At 36.5% G+C, this 14,404-nt stretch overlaps 1 protein-coding gene across 13 annotated transcripts in view; it reads right to left on the reverse strand.

Moving 5' to 3' along the window:
• Positions 1-14,404, reverse strand: part of MBD5 (methyl-CpG binding domain protein 5) — a 145,503-nt gene that overhangs the window by 129,842 nt on the left and 1,257 nt on the right. The window lies entirely within an intron of this gene.

Raw genomic sequence — 14,404 nt, forward strand, 5'->3', positions numbered from 1 at the left:
ACCTTTTCTGCTTCTGTTGGTGTCTTAGTTCAGTTGAATTCTTTGTTCATTTATTCCTTCTGTTGGGGGTGGGGAAGAATCAGAGTATTTTTCAGTTTGGAGATAAAAGGAATCCTTTTGTTCTGCTCAGATTGATATTTTATAAATTCGGTACGCTCTCCCTTCCGTATTTATTCTGGCCTTATAATCCAAAATGGTCAGAGGACAAATGGTCCTTCACAAGATGCTCCCAAACCCCTACGGCAAAAATTTAAGATATCACTTACTTAAAAATAGAAACTAAGGTCTAAATTGGTAGATTGTATCATTGATCTGGGCCCTTTTATCTGTGCTAGAAAAGCTGTAGAATATATAAACCTCATGGAAGTCTCAGTGCAGAAAAAGTCACTGTTCTAGACTCCTTGTAGAATTTCTCCAAGGGCACAATTTTACATCCAGTTTTGTTTTATTACATTGTTCTAACTATGAACTCACCAGTGGACAAGAAACTGGAATACTTTTCTGTGTACTTTTGGTAAGTTTAATGCTTTGTTATATTTTAATTGGCTTTTTGGAAAATACAATGTCATTAAGTTTTGTAAGAAGAATCAGGAAACTGCACCCAAACTTCTCATGTCATTATTGAAAGGTCTACGGGCTTGTCATACCAGCACACAACAAAATAAACCAAAGGCTATACAAGATAACAGCACAATCTCCTTATCACCATACTGGGTTTCTTCCTTCTAGATCTTCATGCAAGGCAAAGATACAAATCTAAAGCAGTGTTACTTGCTCACCTCGATCCATCCCACAGTTGCACCCGCCTGAAACGTGCCTGCGTACAGCAGCATCTTCTGTCCACTTCAGATTAAAACAATTACCTATACACTTTCTGCGGTGCAGAGCACAGCATGACACAGCAAAGATCACACTGGCTTAACAGCATTCAAATGGCAGGTTTTTATCTTGAAATATGAAATGCACGTCATCCTGTGACTGCTAGGTTTGTAATAAAAGCATGGCCATACCAGGAACTCTGCAGTACTTGCTTAAGTGTGAAGCAAGCAAAATTTTCTGAAAGAACACTGGAATATTCCTGTTAAGAATCACGTTGTTCAGAAAGTATAGGTCTACCACTGCCTAAATAAATCAGTCGTAGGTTTTCCCAGCTGCGTGAAGTTGTACACTATGCCAACACTTGTTATATTTGCTACTGGAAGAGAGTTAAGAGGGCTAACCGAGAACTGTTACCGAATAGTAATCTTCACAAGTGAAATTTCACAAAGAGATAAGAACACGATTAACCCAGAGAAGACCATCCTCTCCAAAACCAGCTATGACTCAAGATATATTTGTTCTATTTGTCATTTGTCAGTAAACTGCTCAACAAATTGCGTATTGAATGTGACATATTTAATGAGCGTCTCCATGACCGCAGAAATGACAAGTTCCCAAAACATAAGGTCTGATTCCCAAACTATTGCAGTCTCGGTAACATCCACCTGCTTTCAGGCTGTTGTAGTATTTCTCATTTCCCTGGCTAGACACAGGACAAGTGGCATACTCTCAGAAAAGTTCCATGTATGACTGACTGACTTTATAGAAGTTCTCAAGTATTCGTATCTGTATGTTTTCATCTCATTTCAATTGCCTTGCATCAGAAGCCAGTTACAGAATCTACAGAGCTCTCCAATCTGCCACAAGAACTGCCCTCTGAGAGGAGCCAGTGCCTCCTAGAAGTCAGAAGGGGTTGGTGGAAAGCTGTCCATAATTCTCTCCAAATCTCTGGTTGCAACCTGCTGAAACAACAGTTCAGCCCCAAGCGGATGCAGCCCATCCTGCAGTGGCAGAATTGGTGTTTGGCACTGGCTAGGAAAAGGCAAAAGCGAAGAACATAATCGAATCAGCTGTACCTTGGCTTAAAAAAGGTGATGGCAAATACTCATGCAAGAGGGCCTAAGGAGGACAAACATAATCTTTTACAGTGTAATACTTCACAGGCTGGCTACAGCAGTTACAACTTCAGAAAGTTGACAACAATAAAGTGCAACTGCAAGATACAGTTGTACACATCTGGGTTACAGACGGCACTGCTAAGGTACTGGGCTCTGCAAGCAGGATTTGTACGTGTTCACACTTGTGTAAATCTTTGCATAGGCATTTTCTGTAACGTTATTATATGCTGATACCGACCCTCATTATCAGAGGGGGTCAGTATCAGTCAAGCACCTAGCCAAGCCAATCCCACACACCTAAAATAACAAGCAATTTTCTGTGAGAATGGCATCTGAGAGAAGGATTATGCTCACGATACATGCAAGTCTAACACAAGTCTCAACTGGCAAGGACACAACTGATCTTACAGACGTGATAGCTTCAGCATGACTTACCTGGCTCCACCTGCTCTACTCTTCAATATGTACACACCCCACTTTCTCTAGTGTACGTTCCAGAAGCATTACCAATCCACAGGGCTGGGAGGACAGCTAATATATATATATTTACACATACATACATATATATATATATATTTAAAAAAAAAAAAAGAACCAAACCAACAAACCACCTTGATGTCCTTTTGACAAATTAACTGCTGGAGACAAAGTAAAATCCAGTTGAGAAATCTCAATGAGGTGCAGAGCACACCACCAGTGCTACAGGTGGGGTAATACACACGGCTAAATACCCAACTCACCTGCCAGAGAGAACTGAGCTGTCAGATTATGACGTGAACCCTTTGGCCAAATGACCCTTAACTAATTCTATTAATACTGCCCATGCCCTCAAGAAAGGAGCCAATTCTCAGTAAAATGTACATGGATGTGGATAGCAGCATTGGGGATGAAAAACACTCCCCAAAACCAAACAGGTGTGTGAAGTGTTAAATTGCTCCAATTTGTCTGTTGCGTTGCTATCGTTTCTCCTTAATGATAAATTCACTCAAAAAAATAAATCCAAAAGCCTATTAAAATGTCTATTTCCAGACATTAGCACTCACTTTTTAATCTGCATGCTCAAAACTCTCTGACACACTGTAGCTCAAGAGCAAGACGACATCTAAAGCAAAACCAGTGTTGAAACAGGCTAATATCTCAAATTTCCTTCATGCTGGTAGTTAGCGTTCCCTTTACATCCTGTCCTTCGTTACCTACTGTTGGCTAAAGATAATCTCTTCCAGGCTTCTCAAATGCTGACACAGGAACCTCTGTGAGCACACTGAACTACTTCCTTTTCTCCTTGAAGAGATTGAATAACCTACAACTTTCTTCTGTGCCCTACTTGTAGTCTATCGTTTTCTTCCTTCTTGTATTAAATCTGCTAAAATAAAATTTTATAGAGTGTCAATTCAACAAAGGAAAAACTATAAAGTTAGTTCTGACGGCTCCCTTTCTCAAAAAATTTAATCAAAAAAAGAAAGAAAAGAAAAAAAAAGGCTTTACCCTTGAAAAGATGAATTGAATAGCCTTAGGTATTCTATAGCTGTATTTATGAAAAAGTTTTTGGACACTAAACACACAATTCTCTACAGAAATGGGGAAAGTGTTTTGCCCAAGTCATAAACTTCTTTTTCCATGGCACAGATTAAAACATGATGCACTCCACTGCTAGACATAAGCTCACCTCTCAGAGAGGTACGAGTCCCATCTATCTCAAAGGAAAGTAGTGCCTGAGATAATACCAGCAAATGAAGTAGCCTCAAAACTAAAAAAAAAAAGCCATATACATACATGCACGCAAACATACGCTATTCAAATTTAGGAGAGCAACTATTTTCTCTACAGAAACACACAGTGTTCCCTCCAGACATTGTTTTAAAGTTCTCTAACCCAAAATGTGTTATTAACACTTAATATTGTAATGGTAGCACCAAATCACAGTACTCAATTAAAAAAAAAAATTTAAAAAATTAATAGATGACAAAATGTATGACTGTTACTTTTCTATGTAGAAAAGGCATTCTACTTTAAGATAAAGTAAAAAGTCATGGTGAAAGTCATGTAAAAGTAATGTAAAGTTCCCTGACTATAAATGAAAATGAGGCTAGCACATTTAACATCTCCATGTATTTCTTATTCATACTGGAATGTTGCAGAAATTTGTTATTTTCTTCATCTTCATCCAGAACAATTAAGTTTGATTTTAAATTTTTGTATTTTCTAATAGTGAGAAAATCATCAAACAAGAAGGATTAATCTCTGATAATCTAGCTGCTGAGCATGTATTTATATTTCATGCAGAACAGGCATTTTCATTTTGTTAGATTTTCCCCCAACCCCTCTGAAGTCAAACAGTCAATTGACCCATGTATTACTGTATAAAATCTAAATAAACCCCCCCAAATCCTCTAAAATCTGTTTTTCTAATTTAAAGCAATTATTTATTAACATATTATTCATCAAATGCTGAATCATGGGGAAAATGCATAAGTAACTCATTGCTACTTTGCAGATAATTTTATTTCAGCTGATTGAACAAATCCCTTTTTCTTGTTTTTGGCAGAACTGTATCAGAGTATTTATTTAAAACATTGTTGTACAGCTGTTGTAGTCTAGAGAAAAACATACATTTAAGTATTTTGGGACAGGTTTGGGGTTTGCTGTTTTTCTATTTTTTTTAAAAAAAAAGTCTTGAAAAGAAAAGGAATGAAAAATTAAGTTCTTTTCTTGTATGTGCAAAGATATTCCTTTGTAGCCAAGCTAAGAAGCTAACATAGAATAGCATCAGTAATTAGAATTTAAGCTATCCAATAGAAATTAAATTTAGAAATCAAGTTTTTCTCATTATAAGAAATCTCTTCTACTGTTCAACCTAAATTATCACTTTTTTTTATTCTTTACTGAACTATGTAAAATCATCCCCCTGTATGAGGTCCAAAATAATTTTCACAGAAGTCAATGAAAAAAAAATAATAAAATCCCTCATTATTACTATTATTCTATACTACAGTAATACCAGGGCTCCAGTTCTGATTGACAAATAAACAGAAAAACACTGTCCAGAAGAGGCACATAAAATAATTTAGTGAGTCATTGAATTCAAAGGGATCAGAGAATAATTCTTAAAATGCAGACTGTTCAATGCTTACCAAATCAACACATCTGGTTCCTACTTCTGCTCAGGTTCCTCAAAAATTTTTGTTCCTATTTCTGTTGAAATACTTAAGCACTCAAAATACACAGAAACTGATGTTATTTAAAAGATACTGCTTTCCTCACTAAAGTATACTGAATTTATTTCCTATGGCACAAGCCATACTTCAGACCATTATCTCAAACTAGAAAATGCTAAAACATATTAAAGCTCCCGTTCAATGAAAAACGTTTCTGGCTGTATTTAATGGCAGAATGTTTGTCCCTGTATACGTGACTCTAGAAATATTAATCAAAAAAGGAAGATGCAAGCGATTTAAAAAATAATTTTCATATTTTTATTAATTGTAAAACACACACTTCTGGTTTTGTGGAATAAATTCATATCCTGAAAACTCTGAAGATAAGAGTTTAAAAAAAGAAGTTAAATTCTCTACCAGAATGCATTTGCTCAAGTGTAAAGCTAACAAATGCTAAAAATTTTGGCAACACTTCCGCATTTCTGAATCATTAGGTAGTCAAACTATTTTTTGATTTTGCTTGCACGATGTTGGATTAGAATAATCCATATAAATCAGTGGTTTCCCCTCACTAGGAATACTGTGTTTAGTTCTGGTCATCTGATGTCAAAAGGATGCATAAAAAAATAGAGAGGTTCAGAAATAAATAACAAAAATGACCTGCATGTACAGCAGTGGATTAGAATTGTTTACTCAAGAGACAAGTAAGAAAGAATATAGTCAAAGTAAACAAAATAATGGCGAGCCAGAGAAGGCATGCTGAGCATTTCAGCCACCCTTTTCAGAATATAACGACGGGATGCTTTTCCTAATGAAAACTTAAACATGTAGGTCTTTGACAAAGAGATCTGTTTATGCTACAGGAATGGCAGAATTCTCCGATGCTTTCTTCCAACCAAGATGTGGAGTTTGCAGCCACAAGACGGAACTGAAGTAGGACAAAGAAGAAAAAGCTGAACTCAAGTCATGTATTTAGTTGCCTAGAGACTTAAGTCGTGGAAACCTAAACATCTAGGCCAAAGTCCTCAAAGATATTTAAGCACTTCTTTCTACTGATACCAGTTATCATTTGAAAACAGTGGGGCTTGGTGTCCAAATACACCTGATGATCTAGGCTGTAAAAACTTTAAGCTCGTCCAAGTCTAGGTAGCAACAGTGACAACATTATGAAATTCTTTATATGCCTGACAGTAGTCGGATGCCTGTTTATTTCCCTTTCCAAATCATCCCGAGACTCTATTGTATGTAAAGACTGTGAATAAGCAGCACTTTCTAGTTGATGCTGTGTGTGAAAATATAAGCCACAGGGCTTCATATGGTGTCTTTGGAGTGGTTACCAGGTTTTTCGACCATCTTCCCTTCCCAGCACGCCTGTTGCTGATCTCCTCCCCTCCGCCACGGCAAATACTTTTATGCACAACCACATGGCCCCTGCTCCCCAAACGCCTCCCAATTTTCGTTACAGCCCTGATTACCTCCGTAGCAGCCCCCCGGCCTTCATCTCTTCTCTTAACGCTTCCTTTGCCTCCATCCACTTCCCTCCTCGCTGCATCCCCCTTCTCTCCCTGCTGCCATTCACACCCCCGCCACACTGCTTCGCTCCTGACCACCGACCTCTATCCCCAGAGTCTGCTACTTCCTAACGTCTTACTACTCATTTCCTTCCTACTCCCATACCACAAGGCCTCTCCAGAAGCTTTCAGTTATAATCCTTTCTCTTATAGAGCGCAAAACACTATCTTCCCTTAAAATAAGTGTACCTAATGTTGAATACCACAGCGAAGAGCAGGAAGACTTATCCAAGGGCAGCACCTTGCAGCTTCAGGGAACTTGCCTCTCCAGTGAAACAGGCTTCACCATCCTTTGTTTGCACAAAAATAAAAATATTTCTACCTAGCGATGCGTTCTCTGAAGTTACAAGTTTATTTGTGGCATTCCAAACTCACTGCACTACTGACACACAGAAAAACACCACCAAGCTGAGCATCAAACATTACTGCTTAGACCAACTAACAGTTCGTAAGATCTTAGGTATTTCTATTAAGGCAAAATAAAGTATGTGAGTAAAGCAAAAGTAAACAAGAAGAGAGTCTATGCAAATTGAGGACAGACAATTACGGATTACACTGGACAGGATTAATGCAGAGAGTAAAAAAGTAGTAATTATTTGCAAATTTTTGATCAACATACAGATTCATGTAACCTAATCCTAAAATACCACCTGTCTGAGGAGACCTCTAGTACACATGCTAACCAACTTTTTTCAGGACATTAAATAGAAATCTCTAAAAAGAGTTTTCTTTCAAGACAATGATAACTGGAAATGCTTTAAGATATTTTCAATTTAAGGTTCACCAGTCATGACCAATGAATAAGTTTACATTCACCACCATTATAATCAACATTTTCATACATTATGTATGAATTTTGACTACTATCTACCAAAACAGAAAAAAAGTACTTCATTTTTTCTATACTAGAAGCTCAGAAACATTCTAGACATACAGATACTATAAATTCCAGTGCACACAAAGTACTCTAATTATTTGTAATAATTAGCAAAAGCTGAATATTACCACTTTTTTTACTGTTTTGTTAAATGCAATAATATTCAAAATCAAATTAATATACTTCCAACAGTTCCACTATGGGAAAAGCATGTCTCAGGTTGTTGTATCAAACCCATAACTTCAAAAAACCACTGAATAAAGTTAAACTTATTTTTATTCAGCATAGGTCAATATCTGGAGAAAGTCAATTAACTGTTTTCAAACAAAAGAAAAAAATTGCAAACAACAGGTTCTACAAAGTTGTACATATACTCATTCTCTGACAAAACAACAGCTATTGCTCTGACGGTTATTTTTTAAGAAAAACAATGCAGTTCCTACACACAGGAATACCTTTACTGGCATAAAGTATTTAGTATTCCTTTTACATAAAAATGACTTAAAAGCTATTATCTTTTAATTTGCTCTTTATTTTGTAGTTCCAGGGATATGCTTCTTAAGTTCTACCTCACCATGTGTCTGCAGATTCTTAGCAGAACTCTTACATCAGATAATGACTCGAGTTACAAAAAATGATTAAGACTGATTCATAACTGTGAAGTTTTTAAGAAAAGGAGCATGGGAAAAGGACTGGCAAAACCCACAAGCACAGGAAGAAAGCTAAATATGTAAGGTGATCCACCAGGAATCCACATACCAGCTGATTAAGAAAGTGCCTAACAGCCAGCTTTTGGGATCATGACATGGTTAGAACTGCTCATTCCCTAATACCTTTGTGAAGTTAGAACTCATGAGAAACTCAGGTTTAGGGCTTGATCCAGCACCCATGGAAGTGAATAAATATTTTAGCACTGACATCAGTGAAAACAGATTAGACCTCCTATATTTTTTCCTTAATGTAAAGATTTCCTAAATGGATTTTTAATAAAAAAATATCAAGAGTACAAATATTGTATTGATAGTTCAAAAAAATTAAAATCACCTCACACAGCAATGCTATAATACCCCAAATTACATGCCTAATACAAACCTATTTATCAAAGAATAATAACTGGCCCAAAGCATGCTACAAAAGTTACAACAAATGTTACAAGAGTAATGCAACTTTCAGAAAAAACATCAACACTACCACAGTGAGCACTGCAACTTTATAGCTAGTACGCTCTGCACAGATGGACAAGTAATTTTTAGAAATGAATCACGCTGCAAATGATTTTACTAATTTTAAAACAGAGGTGAGGAACCAATAGCCCACAGGCCAGATATGGTTTGCTTCTTCAGTTCAGATGGCCTACAGACACATACATGCTTTATTACTTAATAACATCAAGGCAGACTTCAAGAAAAACCACGCTTGTTTTAAAAGGCTCCAACAATTCACATATTTTTAAATACATAATCCTTAAACCCAAATGTCAGCCTTAAGTTTAAAGTAGTAAATGAAAGCTATGTTATTAGTTAGCATTTTTTTTCCAACACACAAATTCTTGAGTTATTGTCAACTAAATATAGCACATTCTTGCTACCCTGAGAAGGTGGGACTTCACAGCCTTCAACATTTACATTATCTTAGTAGAGAAAAGTCAATGGTATTTTGAGTTTGGACCACAGCCTATGCAACGGTTGTGGTAGAAGAATTTTGATATCTGGTTCGATACAGAGGAACATACTCTACAGCCTTTATTTAGGACAAAACTTCCCCTGAAAGCAATGAATGTTTTGCCTTAAGAAGATACAGTCCCAAATATAGATCTCCATCTTTCATAGCTTCTTTCAAAGTGCAAAGCATTTCTGAATCTGAACGTGTATGCGGGATTCTAAATATGAAGAGAACAACAAGTGAAAAAGAATTTCTTGAGAAAGAGAGAAATCATAGGCCACCACTCTACTTTCACCCTTTCTGCAATTATTTGCAGCTGCCACGAACATATTGATATTTAGTAAACTGAAGGCTGCAGCTTTAATTGAAGTTTGACTGTTATAAACAGTTAGCTGCCTGGCTCTGGCCCGCACTCTAATACCATCAGCAGAACAGAGATGGGAAGCATAAACAAACCTTTTAACTAGATTACAGTTTCTAAAACGGCCAAGAAACCCTTCGGCAAGAACTCCTGTGTGACAAAATGTTAAAGGAGGAAAAATGTTTTGAAAGAGTATCTTTAAAAAGCCTAACCTTTGCTAAGATAGTATGAATGGGAGTCTTCTGAGGAAAATGACTTTAAGTTTTCAAAGGGGGCTATCCTTGAGAAACATGGTCTGATCCTTCAAGAAAAAATAAAAAGCCAGAAAACTTTAAAACAATTGGTTGCAAAACAGAAATATATTTTCCAAAGGCTTTTTCTCTTAAGACTTCAAAATGAAGCAAGAAAAGTTATTGAACTTTGAAATACTAGCAGATCTTATATCATTTCACATTTCAAGTAGCCATGCTCAAGAACAACATAACAAACCCATGTTGCATCACCAGGTTATACCAACATGTCTACCTCTTACACCTGATCCTTCTCATAATTTGCTTTAGCTGAGCTTCTTTCCCATAAAGACGGCAAGGGCACAATGTATCCCCCCTTCCACTCCCAAACCCGTAAAAGAAAAAAGGAAGTTCTGTTCTAAAAAAATCATGTATGCATAAATATACACGTGTCTATAAATATGTGTGCATGTGTATAGGTATGTGTATATAAAAATATATGTGAGTTATACAGGTAAAAGCTTAAAGGATGAAGACAAACCCAAATGTTTTACACATTTTTATGAAGAGTTCAGTTTGCCACAACAGATAATCCTAAATAATGTGTTGGCAATGATCTACCAAAGCTTAAAAATAAAGTCTAAAATTGGCAAATTGAAATTTCATTTACATGTTTTTGAAACATTAGGCAGTCGGAGTGGAAAAAATAGCCTATATGGATTTATGAGATGTAGGCCTACCTTCTGTTTGGCCACTTTACTTTTCTCCTAACTTAGGCCGCATTTGTTACCCTTTGGCAGCGGGGTACAAGGCAACATTATTGCAAGCCTCTCTTTATCTAAATGTTGAGAATATCACCATTTGATCCAACAGGATTTGTTGTGCAAACAATTGACAACTGTTCTGGTTCCCTGACTTGGGAATTTTTCTTAGCAAGGCCATGCTACTGATGTGCAAACCAAGGGCCCCAATATTTAAGAAGCTATTTACATTTCAGATTACTCCTTCTTCAGTAAGTCACCAAAATAATTTTGGATATAATGTCACTGAAAATGTAGACTAATCAAAAATTATGAGATTAGATATATTTTTTTTAATCCTGGGCTTCAATTTTACCTCATATAGGAATAATGTAATTAGCATATTGCTTCTATAGGTCTTAGTTACCAGATATTGTGACAAGATAAGAATTTTTAACATACTGTTTGCTGACTTTATTTTAAAATATTTTCTCTAGAATTAAGAAAAAAGAAAACAGCACATTGAAGAATTTAACCAGAGTATTAAAGTAAATCCTTTCTTTTTTCTTTGATAAAGAAAGTTACTGGAAACCTAAAAAGAATTACCAGACATTTTACTGTTTCATTTTTTTAAGTAAATGTAAAGCTCCTGAAACATAGCATTTTAGGAGGGGAAAAAACCCAAACACACACAAAAAACCCAACCAAACAAAAAAACCAACCCAAAGAACAAAGTGATAAATTTATCTTGGGCATCTCCATCTCTCTGTATTTGTCCTCTACAATGTTTCTCTGCTCCAACCCAATGAACCAACACTCAAAGCCACCCTCCACGATTTGTTCCGTAGTCATTCCCATGGGAAGGATAGGAGGTAATGAAGATTTTTTGCAATGGGAACACCTGTCAAGCTGCAGATAAACTGAGACGATCAACTTCTTTCACAAAGGTCTATGAATAGCCACCTCACGGTAATGACAGATTCCTGCTGCCATGTGCCAGATCAAAACAACAACTAAGAGGTAAAGGGCTCGAAATACAGATCTTCGGAGTCACATAGTCAATTTTAAGTACTGTTTTAAAGTATCTAATTTTTACACTTCTTTTATATACTCCTGTTTGTATATACACACACGCATTTGTCCATATAGCTAAACATATTTGCATATGTACTTGTACACTTTATAACTTTGTAGTCTAAGTGGTTTTGACAAATTTTACCTCGATTTAAAAATAGTGCAAAGTCTGAACTCCTTTCTAGACGATTCATCAAAAAAATTAGGTATTTGGAATTTGAATAGAGGAAAGGAGTCAGCACTTCTTAATTTCTTAACTGCTGCTTTTTATTAGCATCCCACTTGGTTTAACTCTAGCTTTAATTTTTATCTGTCTCCAATGCTCTTCCAAAATTTTAATCCTAATATAGGCCTTGGTTCCTGTGCAGTCCTATTTGAAACTGATTGAGCAGTATTATTCCACCTAATAGTTCCAAAAATAATTACAAAGAAAAGGCAGTGAAAGCCTGTGGTTTCAAACATTCAAATAACTCTTAAAAAGAATAAGCAGGTCCTTAATGACATAAGAGCATTCAAAAATGTATCCTGTATCTTTTTATTGCTGAAATCAATGGTAACTTTGATACTTCCACTGGGATAAACCAGAAACCAATACAGGGTCCTTAAAAAACAACCAAACAAAACCAAGCATACAACCAACCAACCACTCCCAAAAGAAAGAGGACTCCTCACTTTTCAAAAGTTTTAACAGTATTTTTGAAAAGGAAGCTCAGTCACTTTCAAAATTTGTGTCCCAAGCCAGTAATAGATGAGATTCTTCTCTTGCAAGCTGCTTTGTGCATGCGGTTTCTTAAGCCCATAGAAAGACACACTGACATTAGTGAGGCTCCAGATGGGCACGAGGGGCCACCCACCTGGTCCACTGCTTTCCAGAAGGGACATCCATGATAAGCACTCACTGCTGATTCAGAAACTAATTTTGTAGTTACAGACCATACTCAAGGTACTGATCTTCCACATACAAGGAATTGCCGTGAATAACGGTAGGAAAAAAAAATAAAATTAAAAAAATCTGCTGACAAACCAAATTAAATAACCCAGCTGAAAACCAAGGCATACCATTTTTGAGTAGACTGTTACTTATGCCAAGATCTTCAGTGCTTTTTAACAAGGAGAAAGACTGATCCCCCCACAGCCAAAGACAAACGAAAGGACTACAAGCGAAGAGAAGTTAAAGTATTGAAAGTATTGCATCATAAAGATTCTCCTCAAACATCCGCCTACCTAGTCTAAATAGAAACTAACACATTCATCTACAAGGAAACGTAAGACGGCAAACAGCAAGCAAAGACCGTTAAAGACAAATATAAGCCTAGCCTGAACAGTATCTGTATGTCTAGCATAGCCTACATTTTGCCATGGTAGGTTCCTTGCTAATTCGAAATAATTTCTCTGACCTAGAGCCTGGGAAGCCACTAACCTAGAATACACAAAAGTAATTATTAATTTTGGCTCAAAATCCCAAATAAAAATGTATTGTCCTTTAGCTATAGCTGTTGATAACGCACAGTCTTCCTTAACACAGGTTGAGTCAATCCTTTCAGTTCTTGGAAGGCTGTTGCGAGAGCAGCCAGAAGCCTTCCCTACCCAATCCCCCCAAACTAGCCTATGGAAATGAAGGTTTTATTAGTAATTTTATCTCTAGGATTTAAAGTAAGAGAAGATCCTGAATTATTCTGCCCAGCTCTAGAATTCTGTTAGGGTATTTCACTGAGCAATCATATTAAATCAAATCATACCTATTTTTAACACTAAAACACAAAGAAATTAAAGTGTTAAATCCCCGTAATAAATAATACATCTCATTAGCTGTAGGCCATGAAAGTTGCAGGCAGATGCGCAGCTCTACATACATTGAGAGCGTAATCCTGAAGCCACTATAGGTTTCCATGTACAGATGAAAGTATCAATGGTATCTCAGGTTGAGAAAGGAAGCATTGTCATGAAGAAAAAAAAAAAAAGAGAACTGTGTCCTTTACTCCTGGATGGTCTTTTGCTGTCCAACTCTTGCCCATAGTAAACTAAAAGGAGAGTCATGCGTTTAACAAATGGGTTTTTATACATGTATCTGCCAATGTTGACAATGATTATTGCCGTGGAATTTTTTCACGTGTTTAAAACAGAAGTAATCTTGGTTTTACTAGCTAACAGAAAACTAATGGCAAACTATTAGAAAGAACTACAGTTATGCCTGCTACCTTCAATTCTTCTTCACAATATTGCTAAGTCCCACTACGTTTTTCTGTCATTCTTTCCAACCCATCAAATTACGGCTTTCTCAAACTCTTTCCAGTTTGATCACAAAATTGCTGCTTCACACAAGACACGTACATACAAATTAGCAATGGGAGACACCAAAGCTTTCAGGAGAGCTCTTTTTTGCGGGTATCCTTCCAGCGTGAGGCAGAGATGACACATGCTCTCTGCTGACCACCATTTAACCGTGATGCCCCATCGAAATACGTACTCATGGCCTACTTCATGGTTCAGCATGCTCCACAGTACTTAACAAACTAAGCACTCAAACCGTCTTTTTAAAATTACGGAGGGCATAATTAAGCTCCAGAAATAAGCAGACAACAGCAATTTTAATATAAACATTCTACTTATGTAGAGGACTCTTATTTCAACTTGACATTAACGCCCAAACTCTTACTTCTGGATTCTTGCAAATCTCTAGAAGGCTTCTTCCAATATTTCCTTGAGTTAGGCATTTAGTTCGCCCCTTTACATCTTAATCTATTTCAGACATCTTGACACATAACTTTCCTTTTAATCAGCAGAAAAAATGGTCAGA

Source organism: Grus americana, chromosome 6, assembly GCF_028858705.1.
Source record: "Grus americana isolate bGruAme1 chromosome 6, bGruAme1.mat, whole genome shotgun sequence".
Taxonomy (NCBI): Eukaryota; Metazoa; Chordata; class Aves; order Gruiformes; family Gruidae; genus Grus; species Grus americana.